We start from the raw sequence: 19001 nt of genomic DNA, 5'->3' as shown, positions 1-19001 counted from the left end.
GTTATGTTTCTTCTCTGTGCCACCGTGATCACGTTTTTCTGCTATAATAAGCAATATAAATATATTTTAGCTTAACATTTTATTAAAAATACCTTTACAAACCTCTTTTACTTGCTAGCGTTCGTTTTTGTTTACTTTTACATTTGGCATTTCTCCTCTCTTTCGCAAAAACAATCGATAAAACTAGGATGGACACCGAAAAGTTATCGGTTAAATCTGAGATTATATTATAATTACAGATTAACAAGGGACAAATTGTATATGGCTAATCTCTTGTTATAATTACAGATTAGGGTGTTAAGCTCGAAAATGAGAATAATCTACTTATATGTGAACCTAGTATAAGTTAGCTTTAGGACAATCTTGACCATCTTATACATATAAATGTTAAGCCCGTTTCTAAACTTTAAAATGACGTTAAGATGAAGTCTCTAGGATCAGCAGGACCCGAGATATAACGATTTGAAGAAGTACATGCTTAGTCAGAATCACGAAAATATGCAAACTTTAACAGATCATAGCTCCGGAGAAAAAAATTTCTCGAGCACGTGCTAGCTTATTTCATGTATAGAACCCACAAAAAATGTGAAGCGAATCGGAGACATGACATAATTTTTTTTACGAAATCCGTCCGACTTAAAAAAGAATGGCTCATATAACGCATGAACAAAATCTATTTTTATATGGAAGAATTTCGCAACACCCTCGACAAACAAAATTAATTCTCAAAAATCAACGGTATTTTCAAACCTACACATTATTATACTAAAATTGAATAAGCTGCAAAATTGCATACTTAATAAGTTTCTGAAAAAAGTTGAAATATATCGTGTATATAAATTTAAAAAACACCGCAATTTAAAATTTTTATGGTTTTGATAGTTTTTAATTTCTTGAAGTTTCCCCTTTTTAATAACTTGAGTGGAATTCCAAAATTTTCTAAACCTTCAAAACTTTGTGAATTTGAGAAATTTTAGTAAATCCCTATAATTCAATATAATGATGAATACTAGATTTCTAGAAATTTTTTATTTTTCAAAAATTTGATAATTGTAGGAATTCTAACAAATTTTTTCAAAGTAAAAGTGTCGAATATACAAAATTGATCAAACGAAATTAAAAGTTTTCGAATTCTTGAAGATTCAAAAAAAATTTGGACTTTGATGCTGTCAAAATTTTAAAAAAATTTAAAATTCTCTAACTTTGTTATATCTATACAAAATTTTGGAAAAGTTCAGAAAAGTGGAACAATTTTGGAATTTTCCAAAAATGTTAATATCTTTTAGAATTCAAGGAATTTTCTATTTTTTACACACAAGTACCATGAACATAAGAATTTTTCGTCAATTGGTGATGTTTCACATTTTTACATTTTAGGATGGATTTTAGGATAAATAAAATTCTCAAAATTTTGGAAAATATAAAAATTTCTAAAATCTCAATAATTATGTACATTTCAAAATATTCTCAGTTTAAGAAAATTTCTAGAATGTCCCGGATTTCGATAGTTTTTGAAATTTTGGAAATTATCCTAAATATAAGAAATCCCAAGAAATTTAATAATATTACAAAATTCAAAATTTTACAAATAATACAAATTCAAAAATATAACAAAAAAGTAAAAATTGAAAATTAAGTACATAATTTCAAAATTTTTAAAACTCAGTGAATTCCAAAAACTGATAGGCCTACTTAAATAACATAATCCTTCGAGCTTAGCGCACAGCTGAAATTTCCTCAATTTCCCCTACCTGGGTCCGCCACTGTATAACGATTAGAACATGATTAGTCAGAATCACGAAAAAATCCAAACTTTGATAGATCATTGTATCTCCGAAGAAAAAAAAAATCCTCGAATACGTATTAGCTTATTTCATGTATAGAACTCAGAAATAAAATTGTTGCCCGATACGAAAAAGAAAGCCTCATATACACATATACATATATAGTAATGTGTATGTGCATTTATACATAGGCATAACAAAAATAGATCTTAAAATAATTTTTATAATTTTATCACCAAAACCCAAACAATATCTTAAGCAGTTTGATGAGTAAACAAACAAAAACGAAACTATATAAATAACATTGCCATATGACAGCTCCGCTAGCCAGCGATGGCTGTACTTCAACGTAAGTATTATCGCCAAATGTCTTTAATTTGAACTTCCTTTGAAATTAATGACTTTGCGAACGACTTAGGCGGCAGGCAAGTCTTGTTGTCAAGTAATGGGCAACTGATAACCGTGAATCGTTAGCAATCAATAAAAAGAATGAGATAACGTATAGTACACGCGATTGTAAATGATGAGCAGCAGGAATTCCATGAGACTATGAGTGCACTCATAAATATGTACTAGCATATGTAGTGTTTAAAGAAGTGAAATGTACTCTATCACTGAGGGTGTATATAGTTACTATGTATACGGTGACCATATTTATGGCAGCCAAATATGGGACAAAAAATAATGTTGCCAATTTTTGCCACAAAAGCTAGAGTATTTGAAAATCTTTTTCAATTATCCTAGATTTTTTAGCCCTGAAACAGCATCTTTATTTAGCACATTTTGTGAACGCAGCACATAAATATTCAGTTGCATCATCACACATTTGTAGAAGATTTTTCGATAACTTTGCACTTTGTGCTCGAGATTTTTACACCGTAAAATTTGTTACAAACATTCCTAGGCAGGGAAAATATCCGACTACTTTTGAAGCACAAGTGGTATTCAACGGATTATTTTCAAACTCGGATTTAGGCCAAGCACAATGCAGTGAATATCATCCGGAACGAGCTGAGTTGCAAAGCGTACCTTCGAAGGGTTCCACTTCCCTTCCATCTTTGAGAACTTCTTTACTTTTACAACATTCTCATAGTAGCCTTCTTATTTGTAGAGGTAATTGTACCTGAGAACAGCAAGCTGCGTGCATTTTCTTGTTGGTTTTGAAATCTATATACGTAAACAAAGTTTGAAATTGAAACCTTTGAAAAGCTAAATATTAGTGAAATTTCTTTTAGAAATTTTAACAAAAATCATTAATGTCTAATTTCTATTCCTACCCACAAATACCCAGTTTTTCTACGCAAAATTATAACTTCAGACACCATCTACATATGCTCTCCTCGATTCGAATCACAAACGTCCAGATTTAAAAATAAAAACTGGTTCATACGCATGTCATTTTTATGAGCTGTTAAGGCGCCAAAATGCCGAAAACGGGACAAGTAAGGGAGATAAAAAGAAATACAGAACATTTGGCGTCCCGTATAATATAAATAAATTACCAGGATAACTGACGAAAAAAAGAGGACTGTCCCGTACAATACAGGACGGATGGTCACCGCAAGTATGTATGTACACATATATATCCTCGCACATACATACATGCATATGTACATATCTATGTACATATTTACAAACAAAAAAAAAGGAAAAAATTTGTCGTTTTAATCCAAAATGTAAATACATATGTAGAGCATCCGGCAAGTGCAACAGGCTTTTGCTAATCTCGTTGTTATTTTGCTTGAACGCAAGGTCAGGGTTTCGCATTTCGGTGCTGAACCTTATTTCCAAATTGTGGTATGTAGATGTTAGAAGCAAACTGCAGATAGCCTTTTTGGGCAAATATGCACAGCAACGACTTTTAATTTTTTGTTAAAATAATGCATTCTGTAATCGAAATGGTTAGCGGTTACTTTCGATTGGGGAACCACTTTTTGAGAGTAATCGCTTACCTTTTCGTTTACAGAATGCATTATTTTTACATGTGCATGTCATTGGAGGTAATCGAATAAATTTAAAATTTATTGCCATTGCAGTTAATTCATTGCCATTGATATAAAAAACTCCTTCCCAAAAAATAAAATGCTGGGTGGTTTACGTGGTTTTGTTGTTTCTCAAAATAAATGCATATGGGGAATATTAAATTAATTAAAAAGCACTTTATCGATGATTTCACTTTCATTTCATAGCAGAGGTGCACGCAGTCCACAACACGGGCAACTGCGAGCTCGCGAAAGCGCAGGGCGAGGGAAGTGAGCCATACGGAGATGGCAACGTATACATATTAGGTCCGTTCCTTATCTTTTCTGACTAAAATCTGAAGTGTCAAAATGCAGGAGCGTAAGGAAAATGCGCTCACTAAAAGAGAATAACAGGAAAAAATAAACGAACGCAAAAAACCTAATTTTTAGTCGAAATAATGGCAACAACAAAACGAATGTCAAATAAAAATAGAAATTTATGTACAAAACACATTTACACAAGCACAATAAACACTTACTATGTATATCAATCATTTTTTGCCTTCTTCCATTTTCAAATTCACTTTTTTTTAGTTTTGAGATTGTTCTCACTTTCCGTTAATTTAAATTCAGTTGAGTTTGACACTTTTTAAGATTTTGCCAGCAAAAATTCTTCCGACTAAAGCTTGTAACTTTGAACTGGAAAGAGTCACTCTCACTGAGAGTTGCTCTTTCATTTCTGCTGTCATCTTCGAGAAAGAAACGCTTTTTGGACTAACTGGCTAACCAGAATGGTGAGGCTGTGGTCAGGGTTGCCGTTTTGGGCTTTTCCCACCAAAATTGGTAGGTTTTTTTCTCGTTGGCAGGATTTGGTTTCTTTGCTCACAAAACAGAAAAACTCTCTGTGAGGAGGCTTGCCAAATTGGGACAATATATGTTTTACCATTATCCTGTTTCTTGGATGCGTCCAACTGTTTGCTCGTTGCTTACTGGCATAGGCAGAATTTCACCAATTACCTTCGGCGATTCTCTGAACTCCGTATACGCTAGTTGTATCAAGTGATTGATTTGATGGACGTAAAGGCAGGTTTATAAATCAGATATATTTCTTTGAAATGCAGTGGCGAATCGATAATAGATTCAACAATGACAAGGCTGTTAAAATATTTTAAATGGTACTAGAAGAGCGATTCAAATGCATACAACGTAACAAATGTATGTGTTTACAGAATATCTTATTTTTTATCATACACGAAGATTAAAAAAAAAAAAACTTTTTTTTCCAGTAAATTGGAGGATCTCGAAGTTTTTAACTGCAACTCGAAGAAATTAATGGTAAACCCGCAGCGCGCAGATTTTTCCCTCAGCACGGCGGCTCATAGATCCGGACATTTGGCAAGCCTAACCGTGAGGCTTATTTTTACTTATCTTATTTAGAATAAATTTTTTTTTATCGAAACTTTTTGGTCCACGTTTTCACCAACAATTCTCGTTTACGATTTTCATTGGCACATTCATCTGCTAAGATTATGGTTTGGTAGTCATTTGCTGCTTTTTGTTGTTATGTCCGCGAAGACGATCTTGAAATTCCCCAATTGTGCAGCATTTCATAACACGGTTAATCGCAAAATTAAATAAATTTGAAGAACTTTTTCCTCTTCACTCCCTGGCGGCAACAATAATCCGGCTCTATAGTGCAGGGGTTCCTAAACTTTTTTTCACCGCGGCACCCTTGTGCTAAAAAAAATTCGCTGCCCTCCTAATCTTCAAATGCATACGAAAACAAGAAAACGCAATGCAAACTTTATGCTCCTTTATTTCCTTTAAGTTTATTGGAAGCTTTGACAATTTTACTCTGAAATCATTTAACGCTGAAAGCTTGCTGGTGTATTTGTTTTTAACCGACTTCACAAAAAGGAGAAGGTTATCAATTCGTCGGAATATTTTTTATTATTTTTTATATATGCTACCGCATAACTTGGGGCCACGTTAACCAATTACTATAACTAGAGTGCCAGTTACTGTCGAAATTCGACAGTTTTTCTAGTTTTAGAAGCGTTGGAGAGGTTTTCTAACTTAACACGTAGCAAAACTTATACGGTACAAATTAACTAACCGGAAAATCTTCAGCTAAAACGTAACTAAATTTTTTTTTATCAGAGAAGGTCTTTGGAGGACTTCGGCAGGACTTGGAATTGACCCGATACATTCCAGTTTATCGATAAATTTCAATGATTTGATACATTTCGATAGTTCGATGAATTTCAAGAACACTAAAATTCGATAACTCAACAAAATTCGTTAACTCGATAAATTTAGATAACTCAAAAATGTAAAAACTTTGGATAACTTTATAAATTTTTACTTTTGACATCTCCACATTTTTCTAAAACTATCTAAACATTTTGATAACTCGTTACACTCTGTTAAGACGATTAAATTCGATAAGCAGTGATAAATCGATAAGCTTATATAACCTTGAAATTTCGATAAATCGATATATTTTGAAAATTCCAAAAACTTCGCTTCGTTGAACCAACCAATTTCAGTCGATCAATAATTATCTATAACTATATAAGTTGAAAGAACTCCATGCATTACGACACCTCGATAAATTTCGTTAAGTCTATAAATAGAGATAATTCTATAAATATCGATAACTTGATACATTTCTTTAACTTGACAAATTTCATTAATCCCACACGTTTTTAAAGCTCGATAACTATCCGTAAATTTGGACAACTAAGTTGCTGTGTCTATAAATTTCGACAACTCAATAAACATTGATAAGTTTAAATAATTCCATACGTTGCGGTAACTTAATAAGCATGGATAAATTTCGATAATTATAAACCTCGATGATTCGATAAATTTCAGTAACCTTTATGGCTGATTTTATTTCGATTCCTTCGGAAATTCTTTTAACCTAATTCTTATGTATTTCTCATTGTCTCCATTTTCGCCTTTATCTCAATTTTCGTCCTTACCTTCACTTTTGCCTTTTTTTGTCTTCATCGTTATCACTTGTTTCTTCATCTTCATATTTATCTTTATTTCAAAGTTTAATTTCAAATACGAAGTAAGACAAAATGCGAAACAGCTTAAATTGAACAGGTTGCAAAAACAACCATACACAAATATGGAAATTTTTAAACGACGATTTTCAACCAATTTCGAAACTATAAAAACTTTCCTATCTACAGAAAATTACCTTTCCAACGGTGTTTTTGGTTTTGAAATCGGTAACTTTACCCTTGGTCTTCATCTTTGTTTTTATCTTTCACATCCTTGCTTACATCCTTTTCTTTTTCTATTCACGTAGATGAGATGAGGTGCGATGACGTGATAAGATGTGACGTGATTTTATGTGATGTGATAGGATGTCATGTCATGTGTTGTCATATCCTCTCATGTCATGTCATATGATGTCATACCATATGATGCCCTATCATGTGATGCCACGTCTGTATCATGTCATGTCATCCGATGTCATATCATGTGATGTCAAGTCATGTGATGTCATGCCATATAATGTGATGTCATATCATATAATGTCATGTCACGTGATATCGTGTGATGTGATATCATATTATGTGATGTAATATCATGTGATGTCTCTTCATATGTGATGTGATATCATGTAATGTGATCACATTCCATGTTCCGATTAGTATATCGATAACCCTGTTGATAACAGTGTCGATAAAAATACCGATAACAATATCCATAAACATATAGAGAAAAACAACGATTGTGAGATCGATTAAATCATCGTGTTCATCGGGCAAAGATGGTTAAGAGCGCAGTTTTCGGATGTGCCGCAAATTGGTAATGGCCCAGTTTCAAGTTCGCACCGATGTATTTTAATTAGAAAAAATGTACACAAGAAAGTTTGTATGAGCAAATAGAATTTAAATGGTTTTATTGCTTAATATATTAATATGTACAATTGTATTTCAGGTTACCTTATATATATATATGTAGCTGGATGAGGCGATGAAAATTGGTGGCTGCAAGACGTCTACTCAAATGGATATTCGGTAAGCAAGTAAAATCTGTTCTTTTTCTTTTTAATCACGTTAGCCTTTCGAACGGCTTTTTAAGCGAGGGAAATTTTAACATAACTAGCGTTCGACAATAGAAAGCAGTTAACTGTTGTCTTATGTTCAAATGTTAAATATTAGGGTGGCTCTTAAATGGCGTATTTAAGACGCTGGCCTAAACACATCGATAAATATAACAATCATCAGTATCGATTATTGTACATATCGTTAACAATATAAATGACTAAATCGATAACGAAATCAATTATTTAATCGATTATTATACAGATAACAATATCTATTATTGGATCGATAACAATATCGATTATTTAATCAATAACAGTATCGATAACAATATCGATTATTTTATCGATAGCAATATCGATTATTATATCGATAAAAATATCGAGTTTTATATCGATAACAATATCGATCTTCATCCTCATCCTTTACTTCATATTTATCTTTATTTTTGCATATTCCTCTTCACCTTTACCTCAAAGTGTTTAAATTTACTTTGATATTCCTTTTCGCCTGTCCCTTTAGGCATCTTTGTTCTTGTTTTTATTCTCAAACCGCTAAACCGCTGAGAACCATTTCCATGTGCATTATTCCCCTTGAATTTGACAATTTACTCCCAACCAACCAACTGCCGGTAAAGAAGTTTCACTTCATAAATGCAAGAAATGTTCTTACCCTTTAAGTTGCCCTAGTTCTTATGTATCTGTCATTGTCTCCATTTTCGCCTTTATCTTCACTTTTTCCTTCTTTTTTTTACTTCATCGTTATCATTTATTTCTTCATCTTCATATTTATCTTTACTTCAAAGCTTAATTTCAAATGTGTAGTGAAACAACAGGCGAAACATGTCAAATTGAACATGTTGCAGCAAAAATGTTTAAACGACGGTTTTGGCCGTAATTTTCAACCAATTGTGAAAAACTCTGCTCATCTACGGAAAAATGCCTTTCCAACGGTGGTCTTGGTTTTGAAATCGGTTCGGTAGAATCGCCAAACGAACGGAGACAAAATTTATGTTAGCGTATTAATATATAGATTCTATTTTTAAAGGAAAGGTGTTACCTCACATTCTAATCTGGTTTAAATCAGATCATTGCATCATGAAGAGATTAACGATAGTCTTAAATTTTTATTTGGAAATTTAAGTCGGTTTTGTTTTTTGCTTAAAAATTATTTGTTGAAATTGCAGTCTCACATAGAAATGTAAGAGTAAAAGTCACTAGTATTTTTAATGCAATCTTGCCAACAGCAGTGTTTTCTGCATACACTTGCATCCAGAACTCTCTTGGCTCCATTCAAAGTATTTAATATTCAAAGTGCTGTGTTCACTGATGTCCAGAAGGTTATCAAAAGTTTAATTTGTCATCTCGGGTCACATGAGAACGGGTTTGTTATCCAGATGTAGTCATCCTCAGAGTCAATGTTGGGAAAATATTCGACAATCGTTTTTTCTAAACCTTCCAAGTTAACGCTGGTAATGCACGTTACCGCTAAGAAAATAACTTTTACAGCCAATTTCACGAAAGCAATTTAAGTGAAAAATGATTTTAATTCTTTGAATTTTATATGGAAATTTACAGAAAATAAAAAAATCATTTTCCATTTAAACTGCTGGCGAAACCGGCTGTTATCAATTTTCTTAGCGTTAACTTCGAAGTTACACACGTTTTCCTGATCTACTTTGTTTATATATGGGGTTTTCAGGCAAATTGCTAAAAATTCTAAAATATGTATACATGTCACCAATAAAAAAATCTCGACGTGCTAGAAAAAACCAAAGATGTATTTTAATTTCGCAGACCTCTGTTATCTTCGCAGCGTTATCCATTGCTTAAGTGATCTTTATTGCTTAAGTGATCTTTAAATATCCTTATTGCGTTTTCACTAAAACCAAAAAAGTTAGCTAACTTATTACACCACAAGCTGTAATTAACCAAATTATCGTCGTCTAATTATACTTTATGAGAAGCTGTACTTAATGGAAGATTTGCCATTGCCGGCCGAGGGCCGACCGCTATTAGAATATACTTTTTTGTTTTTATTATTTATTTCTTTATTTGCTGTTGGTCGAAAGCTCGGCTTGAACCCAGGTCTTGCGGAATGGTAGCGCGCACTGCTAACCACTACACCACAGGTGGCTGAGAATACTTAATATATTTACAGCGTGGCGACGAATAACTGTTACCCAGGTTTTTTTTTTGAGAAATAAAACGTTCCTTTATAGATTTTGCGAAAAAAGTATTTTATTGTTAATTTTCCACAGATTTTACTTTAGTTGTAATAATTAGTTTTTAAATTTTAATCCTTATTTACATTTTCCAGCAGTGTAAGCTTTGAGAGAAAAGTATACATTGCATATTTTGTACATTCAACATACAAGTACTCATGTACATATGGGAGTTCCATGGGAAAGTGAACCTCAGTGCAAAAATTATTTTCTTTATAAAACTAACAAACGATAAATCATTTGTAAAAATCTTGAATCAACCAAAAAATAACAAATTAAAGCTTTAAATGCATTTGATTACCTTTTTTTACGTTTTGAAGTCAAGTTCTAAGTAAATTTTTTGATTGGGTACAAAGTAGGTAGTATTGAATGCACTGTCAAATAATTTGCGATTCAAATTCAAGTGTTTGGTAAGAAAAATATATAGTAGAACTCATCTGATTTTAATAAAATTGTGTTATATATTAAATTGTTTGACTGCTTTATCTATATTATGGGTTATTATTAAGAAGTATTGGTCTTGTCCCACCCGTGACAAAAAAAGCTAGAAGCTGTTATATTTAATTAAAGAATTTGAGGTTGTCTTTCGTGTTTGTTACATAATGTTAGAAATTAATTGCAAATATTTACTACAATTGCATTGTCGTTTCCACGTAGTTATATAAGAATAATTCAATACAGAAGCATGTCCCACCCGTGACAGCTATGTGTTGGACAGTTGCCAGAGGTAGGTTTACAGGGCTGATAAGCTTTATTTGTTTGTTGGGGTGGACGCAGGGGAGGAGGAGCCATGCGCGGACTCGTCCATTATCTATATACCCTTGTGGTGAGCTGATTAAGTTAAGTTACATTTTGACCAGTTTTGATTTTGATTTTGCTAATCTAATGTTTATAGTTTTTTTTATAAAAGTCTAGCACATTACCTACAAAAATTATAAAAATTCAACAAACTTTAACAATTACACCCAAAAATTTTAAACTTTTTGTTCAGAATTTTTAGGTATGCAGTTTTGTAGTCCATTAAATTTAAGTACGTAAAAGTGAAAATATCAAGACACTAGGAAATCGCGCACATTTTTAATAATATTTTTGGCTGACAGTGCTAAGCATTTTCTTCTATATAAAATGCACCATCGTAAGATAAAACGTGAGTGAATTTAACCCCTACTTGGCTTCTTATATTTTTTAATAACTAATCTTTATATATGGACCATCTAAAAGCTCCTGTTCATATAAAAATTCGTACGTGTCCTACCCGTTACAAACGTTGTCCCACCCGTGACAGAGGAATTTCGGATTTTTTTTATAATAAAGCCTATTTTTTTGTAGTTTTTGCTTTGTTTGTTTTCCTGGTTCTTTGTTTTATTATAAGACATCAAGTTCACACCGAAAAGTGAAATAAATTCGCAGTTTCCATAAAGTATATCTGCTCCAACTAAGCAGGCTCTTTTTTTTGTCCCTCCCGTGACAGAAGAAATTAATCAGATTTTTTCCTTATAAAAGTAAGTTGGAAATTTTTCGTATTTTGTAATAACTCTTATTATAGTCAATTAGGTGTAGCTTTATCAAAATGTAGAATTGTTGAGTACTTTATACTTAAATTTAAACAAGAAAGAAATTTTTCTCTGTACAAATGTCCAACCCGTGACGGTGGAATCGCCCATATGTAACAATGAACAACCTTTCGAAATTTTCTATTTTAAAACATCGGTCGCAACCAAAAACAAACGAAGCATCCACTTTGTTTGTGATGCGCTGATTACTCTAGCGATATGTTTCGATAACTTTTCGGATGCGTATTGGAAAAGCATACATTGTCAACACTCTGTAGTTCGGCGTTATGGAATATTATACTTGGTACGTATGCAAAGCAATTGACGTTGTAGAAGTCAGTCTCACTTGCTTCTTAAGTTTTTAGCTATTTGCAGACTAGTGTTAACCTTATGGAAATATTCCCCTAGAGATAGCGTTATCTATGTATGTATGTACCTATAAACAACATAAGCTAAATATAAAATCGCATCTAAATTTTAAAGCTTATTTTTGCACATAGACTGCTATTTTTGGCTGTATGATAAGGAATTAAGCTTTATCACAAATCCTAACCAATTCCTGTTAATTTAACTCAGACACAAAGAAAAGAAAATATAATTAAGTTAATATGTACTTCATAAAACACATCGGTGGCATTTTGATAAAACAACTTAAGTGACTTTAGAACGTAGTCTTTGGCTAGAAATATATTAAAAGGGTATCCTAAACTACACTTATGCCCTGCAGTGAAAACCCAAACCAGTTAGAAAAAATACTAGGTCATAAACTAGTATGTGTCTACCAGTTCGACATTTTCGAAGAACTTAAATAAAACGCCATTAATTGCTTTTCTTACAAATGTCGGCTGTGGCGTTACGTGCAGACTACTGGTTCTGGTTCTGAGATCGCAGGTTCGAGGCCGCTTGGAGGTGGTTAAGATTTTTAAAGTTAGATCAATGTAAGTAGGAATAATTATTTCAATTTAAATATAAATAACAAACTTAAAAATCTAGTTGCAGTACAAAAAAAAAAAGAAACAAATATAAAAAAAAATACTTTTTTTTTAAATTAAATTTAAGAATAACAAACAAAACTCTAAATAAAAAATATAAATAAAAGAAATATTATAAACAAAAAAAAAATAAAATAAAAAAATTTTCCCTGCGCCAGGGCTTGAACCTTGTACCTCAGGCATAACACGCGAGTGCTTTGCTTTGTCGGCCATTGCGACTGTTGGAACGCCGCGAGCAAAGAAGCATACTAATGCTTTTCATGGGGGATGAATTGGCAGACTAGCTCATCAACTGGTATGATGCTACTAGTATTTCTACTAGTAGATGCTGATGCATAGCCTGACAATTGACATCTCATAGGACATCGCAATGTTAAAAGTACCAGTCGCTAACATTGAAAAAGGATAGAACGTGAACTAGTTGAGCTGAAACGCAAACTGGTAGAATTCTAGTTCACAACTAGAAGCTTACCCTGCAGGGTGGCTAGTTAATCTTTAAAATAACGACAAATAATATCATTAATAAAGTTTACAAAACCAAATATATGAAATGAAGAGATACTTCTTTAAGTATTTTGGGCTCGCCGAATACAAAAATTCTAAATGGGTATCCAAATTTAATATACCGTTTATTACGGAAGAGTTAAAATCGAACGTACGTACATGGCGTATGAATTACCCAGATGAGATGAGAATTTTACTCATACCGTATGAGTCATACGCCAAACACTTACGTTCGATTTTAACTTTTCTGTGATCAACGGTAAATTAAATATGGATCCGTCATATAGAATTTCTGATACCAGGTTTGAGTTCAGCAACCCCGAAAATCCCCGAGCTTCAACTTTCGAGAAAAAATGTTGCATTTAAAAAAAACTTTCGTCCATCTTGGATCAGCCATTTTGAAATTCTAAAATTTGACAGCAGATTTGAATCCAGCAACACCAAAAACTTTTAAAATCCGACACCAGATTTGTTCTCGACGAGCCCAAAAATGCTTAAAAAAGTATCTCTTCATTTCATATATTTGGTTTTGTAAACTTTATTTATGATATTATTTGTCAGTTCGGGAGTTTGATGAACTGGATCACTTCTTGAATTTCCAAAATCGCCACACTGCCTTTAAAAGTGCAAGAGTGCACAAACATTTTTAGCCGTAGAACGTTTTTTTGTCCTGCGCCAATTTTTGGATATAGCTCTGTTCCGGTTGACATGGAACGTCACATAAATGTACATATCGTTACCCTAATATAGAAAGGCCCTATCTCACATCGTCGCTGAAATGCAAAAAAGCCGTAACTAACAAAAATTTTGTATCCCATCAAACGATCTAGGGATTCAAAATTTAATGACTGCATCACAATCAATCAAAAAGTGAATTTTGGAATTTTAGTTAGTTACAGCCTTTTGTATTTCAGCGACGATGTGAGATAGGGCCTTTCTATATTAAGGCAACGATATGTACCTACATACATTTGTATGCCAAATATTAATACCATTTAGCATAAATAATAAAAATATCAAATTAAGGGGAAAAATCTGAAACTTGGCGTACTGCCGATGCATTATGCATTGGGAAATGTGAACGTCTTCATAAGTAACTCTTGAAAAATTCCCACCGCTTTCGTTAAGAAGTTTTAAGGATTCCTAAAAAAATATAACTTAAACTTAATTTATTTTGACTGTGATGTACGGTGTTGTGGTAATATTCCATGTGCGTCTGTATGCATAATTTAATGTGGAATTTTAATCGTCTGTCAAAGTTTATTTGCTCATGTAGCAGCAGTACAGGGTGTGTACATACATATATACATTTAAATTTTGTATATCGCTAGCTTAGAAAGAAAAGTTGCTAAGTCCCATTTTAAAAATTTTACAGGAGAGGAAAAAATCTTCCTATAGCCATTTTCTTTAACTATGTCGCAATACTTTGAATCAAACAGTTTGCGCGTTTAAAGCAAAGCAAAACTCCATAAGAATCAAAAGGATTCGATATTTATTAAAACATGTCGTATTATTTTGGCCTTATCGGATTTGTGGTGCTTATTTTGGACTTAGCAATTTTTCCTTTTATTGCTTATGATGAGGAAAAAACAAAACGAGTACCTTTATAATTTTCGAAACGATGCGTATTCAATTTCTTTAGCCTCCTATGTCAAAATATGAGTTTTCATAAAAAGTGGACTTAGCAACTTTTCACTCTAAGCTAGCGATATGCGCAATATATGTATTAACTAAGTCATCCAATCCCGAGCTACGTTTCAAATCCCGGGATTTCGGGATTTAAAAGGGACAATCCCGGGATCACGAGGTTTTTTAGGATATCCTGAGACACGGTTACCTTTTAAATTATTATGATGCAAAAAACATCCGTGAACATGTGTGTAATAGAAATATATTTCTATTATTTCATGTTCATTCTAAAATTAACATTTATTTCAGTCCAATGTTTTTAAAGCTAATTAGTATCCATTTCATAAATAAAGGTAAATAAAAACCTATAAAATTTAAAGAGAACAAACATTTTCATGTAATATTGGATATTGCACACACGAATTTATTATCAAAATATCTTAAAAATATTAGAGCGTCTAAGGTATTTTCTATAAGGCTGGATTTTAACTTGTTGCAAATATAACCAGCAGTTTGGAAACCTCTCTTAGACTCTACACTTGTTATAAAATTTTTATTACCATATCAGGGGGATTCTCTAAGTCTTGCAAAAAATTTGCACGGTGTATGTGCAATAACACAACAAAACACGCGCAAAAAATATGTTTAATCAGCAGCGAATGGATTTAATGAAAATTGCCTTTTTTTCTGCTAAAGAGATAGAGTGTATTCGATAAAGAATGTCAACGATTTAGCTTTTCCCGATTGCCTTTTTTTTTGTTTTGCCTTTTCTACCTTTAACTTAAAGGTCAAGGAAAAAGCCCTTATTCCTGATAATATGAAAGTTTTAAACGTTCCATATTTAAATTGTGCGCCATTTGTATCAATTCACATCGGGCGCACGTTTAGTACATTCAAGGCATTTCTTCGCGAAAATCGAATGAAAAAACTGCCAGAAAATTTAAAAAGGCATCTTGTGGTTCAATTTTACTACAGCTATACAAATTAAAGCTTTTTGAGTTAAAAATTCGAAAGGAGAAAATAGTCAAAGATTCACATTAAACATTTTTCATAAACATAATGAAACTAGCTCATAGTTTTTCTCTTCTTACTTGTAATACATATAAATGTTTCTAAAATAAATGTATTTGCTCTCACCCCCTAGGATTGTTTTATACCGAAAAAAATATACAATTTTTTATATTTTTTTTGATCAAAAAATATTTAGAGGTCGCTCAAAGCGCTTAAAGTTTCCCATGAATTTTATATGAGAAAAATCAACTTTTCGTAGAAATTAAAGCAACAAATTGTACGCACAATGACAGCAAGAATTACCACTAATCTACAACAAAAACATCATTTTGACATTCAGACCACCACGGCCAAAACCTCAGCTGTTCTGGCAGCACCTCCTTGTATGAATTTGCCTCTTGCTCACAACCGATTGCTAAGACCCAAGAGAAAATCTTCAACTTCGCCGCACACACGCAACCGATCGAAGGTTGATATGGCATTCGGGATCGGAAATTCCGGGACTCGACGCCTTAGAATTTACATATGTGCATTAGGGTGGTCCAAAATATGTAAATTTTGAGTTATTATGCTCTCACCTTCTATGATTGTTCTATAGCGAAAAATATACCCCTATATTTTAATATTTAGAGGTCGCTCAAAGCGCTCGACTTTTTCTATGCATTTTATATGGGGAAAAAACAACTTTTCGTAGAAATGGTATAGAATTCTTCAAAATCAATATTTTTCGATCGGAAAACTCTGCTTCTCTTCAGAAAACTTTCAATAACAATACCCAATTGTTTATTTAACCATTTTTTTAAATTTAAGATTTTACCTATAACGGACCTATAAAATATCGTTACTATGAAAAATTTGTTAAATAAATAATTGAGTATTATTATTGGGAGTCTCGTGAAGAGAAGCAGGGTTTTCCGATTGAATAATATTGATTGTCAAGAATTCTACACCATTTCTACGAAAAGCTGTTTTTACAAATATAAAATACATGGAAAATGTTGAGCGATCTCTAAATATTTTTTGATTTAAAAAAAAAAAAATAATAGGGGCATATTTTTTCGGTATAGAACATTCCTAGGGGGTGAGAGAATTAAGATTCCGACTTTACTTTTTCACGTGCATTTTCGGACCATCCTAATGTGCATACATGCATAAGTGTGTTATTTCCACTTTGAATATAAAACCATGCATACATATCTAGGTGTGAAGTTCCATTATACGAGAACGATATACTTTGTTGGCTAGCTCGACCAATCATCTTCAAACCTGTATTCAATTTACATTCCAGAAACGTTGTCCGCTCGAAGGCGCGAAATCGAAATTTTCCTAAGCAATATAATACCCAAACAGCGATATAAATGCTGCGGTAACTGTGGGTTACGTTTCAGAGCATTGGCGTGTGCACGGGCTTTCCATTGTAAATGGAGTCCAAGGCAATAAAATAAAGTGTAACGAAACTTTCTCTTTCGTACGCTTATAACAAAGTGCTACAAAAAAGAATAAAGCAGAAATACCTGGGAAGTTGTGTATATTTTCTGGTAATCTTTTTGAGTAAAACAAGAATCGAAATGAAATATTAGAGGACTTCATTCCAGAACACGGAAAGTGTTAAAGAGACGAGAAAGGTTGATGATGAATCTGGGATTTATATTTTTTAATGTTGATTTTTTATGAAATCACTTTGTTTTTAAAATAAACTCACAGATTGAGATTTTCGTATTTGTGGGAAACAAGTGCATTTTACACTGATTTCTTATGAGCTCATCGACGTGAGGTAGAATCAATCAGACGAATTGGATTTTCAATGATACGTGGTTTTTTCTTCGGAAGAACTATATACATATGTCCAAGTTCTATTTTAAAATTTTTTTTGAAATCTACCATTTTTCGAAACTTCCAACATTTTTTTTTTCTCAAAAACTGGGCGTGCTAGAAAAATTTTTAAACTTTAAATCAGCATAAAAAAATTTATAAGATGAGGTCGGGCCTGTTTTTGAGATAAAATACGATCAAATTTTGTTGAACCGTGTTATTTCCCACTAGAACTTGAACGGAGATCTCCCTATGTGAGGAATAAAAGAGTACTCCCCTTGACCTGATTTTGGAGCAATAAGGCAGATTTGTTGTACTCCTTCATTACTCGCTTAGGAGTCAAATAGGAGATCTCCTAACTTATGTATATACAGTTAAATACTTCTCAGATTGCGCAAATTACTGTCAGCATTTATGTATGACCCCCAGGTTTAAACATTTGATATCATGCCCGACCAGAGCTTTTACTGGGTGACAAAGAAAGGCAAGCATCCTTAACACCCAGGAAATCATATACGAGTACATAGTACGTATGTGTGCAAATATTTAAAATATATACATATTTAAAGTATACATGTACTAGCCGGCCTCGCATGCGCGGGCTTCGCCACGCGCTGAATGTGTAGAAGATGCGATTGACAACTAAACAGGTTGCAACCCTACTAAAAAAAATATATAATTGCGCATCTGGAGGCCAAGCCCTTTCATTTGACACCTCATTTCTTGTAATCTAACGAACAGCCCACATTTTTTAATTTTTCGCAAATCGGAAGGTCAAATCTATTCCTTTGACACCTCATTTTTTTAAAGTGAATGAACTGTGCAAATTAACAAAAAATGCCCTCGCGTATTATATATACATAATTTTTAAATAGATGGTAACCCCACTCAAACAAAAAATAAAAACTTATTGCATATGCAGAGACCATATCCTTTCACTTGGTACCTCCGTTTTTAGTCACAGAGTAGACTAATTATACATATTAATTTGTAATAATAATAATAATCTATATATATAAAAATGAAATGTCTTTCGTATGACGGCGATGCCTGACCAAACGGTTGAACCGATTCAAATTCTGTAAAAAGCACAATTTTGGATCTTCTGTGTGGAAGGTTCTTTGATTTAAAAAAATTTTCAATTTTTTGTCGTTGTTGCCGAAAAATGAAGAAAGCTGAGACGTCACGATTTCACAATTTCATAGTTTTCCATATATTGAATGTCACTAAACTACTAAACGGCTGGACCGATTTCGTTTATATTTGGAACATATTTCAGCACCTTGAGGGGAAATATTTCGACTAAAAATTTAATCGCTAGGTGGCGCTGGGGTCGGGATATTCATAAAAATTGCATTTAATTGCCGATTTGGCTCATATTTAGAATACAATTTAGCCAATTGAAAATAAATATTGAGACTAAAAATGTACACGATAGGTGGCATTGTGGACGATATATTCCTA

The 19001-nt window shown here is 32.8% G+C and overlaps 1 protein-coding gene and 1 long non-coding RNA gene across 4 annotated transcripts in view; both read right to left on the bottom strand.

The window, feature by feature from the left end:
• LOC108370636 (uncharacterized) overlaps positions 1–10266 on the bottom strand; it is a 16841-nt gene extending 6575 nt beyond the window's left edge. The window contains exons 1-2 of the long non-coding RNA XR_001848658.1: positions 10187–10266; positions 6998–7004 (exon numbers count right to left, since the gene is read on the bottom strand). This is a non-coding gene — a long non-coding RNA (uncharacterized LOC108370636). The remainder of the gene's footprint in view (positions 1–6997; positions 7005–10186) is intronic.
• The window catches only part of Pino (protein pinocchio), a 197415-nt gene that overhangs the window by 25350 nt on the left and 153064 nt on the right, over positions 1–19001 (bottom strand). The gene's annotated exons all lie outside the window — the stretch shown is intronic.

This window comes from Rhagoletis zephyria, unplaced genomic scaffold (assembly GCF_001687245.7).
Source record: "Rhagoletis zephyria isolate East Lansing unplaced genomic scaffold, Rhagoletis_zephyria_1.1 Rzeph_scaffold_00062, whole genome shotgun sequence".
Classification (NCBI taxonomy): domain Eukaryota; kingdom Metazoa; phylum Arthropoda; class Insecta; order Diptera; family Tephritidae; genus Rhagoletis; species Rhagoletis zephyria.
Note: the sequence above shows the minus strand (reverse complement) of the source record. Positions and strands in the feature narration are given on the sequence as shown.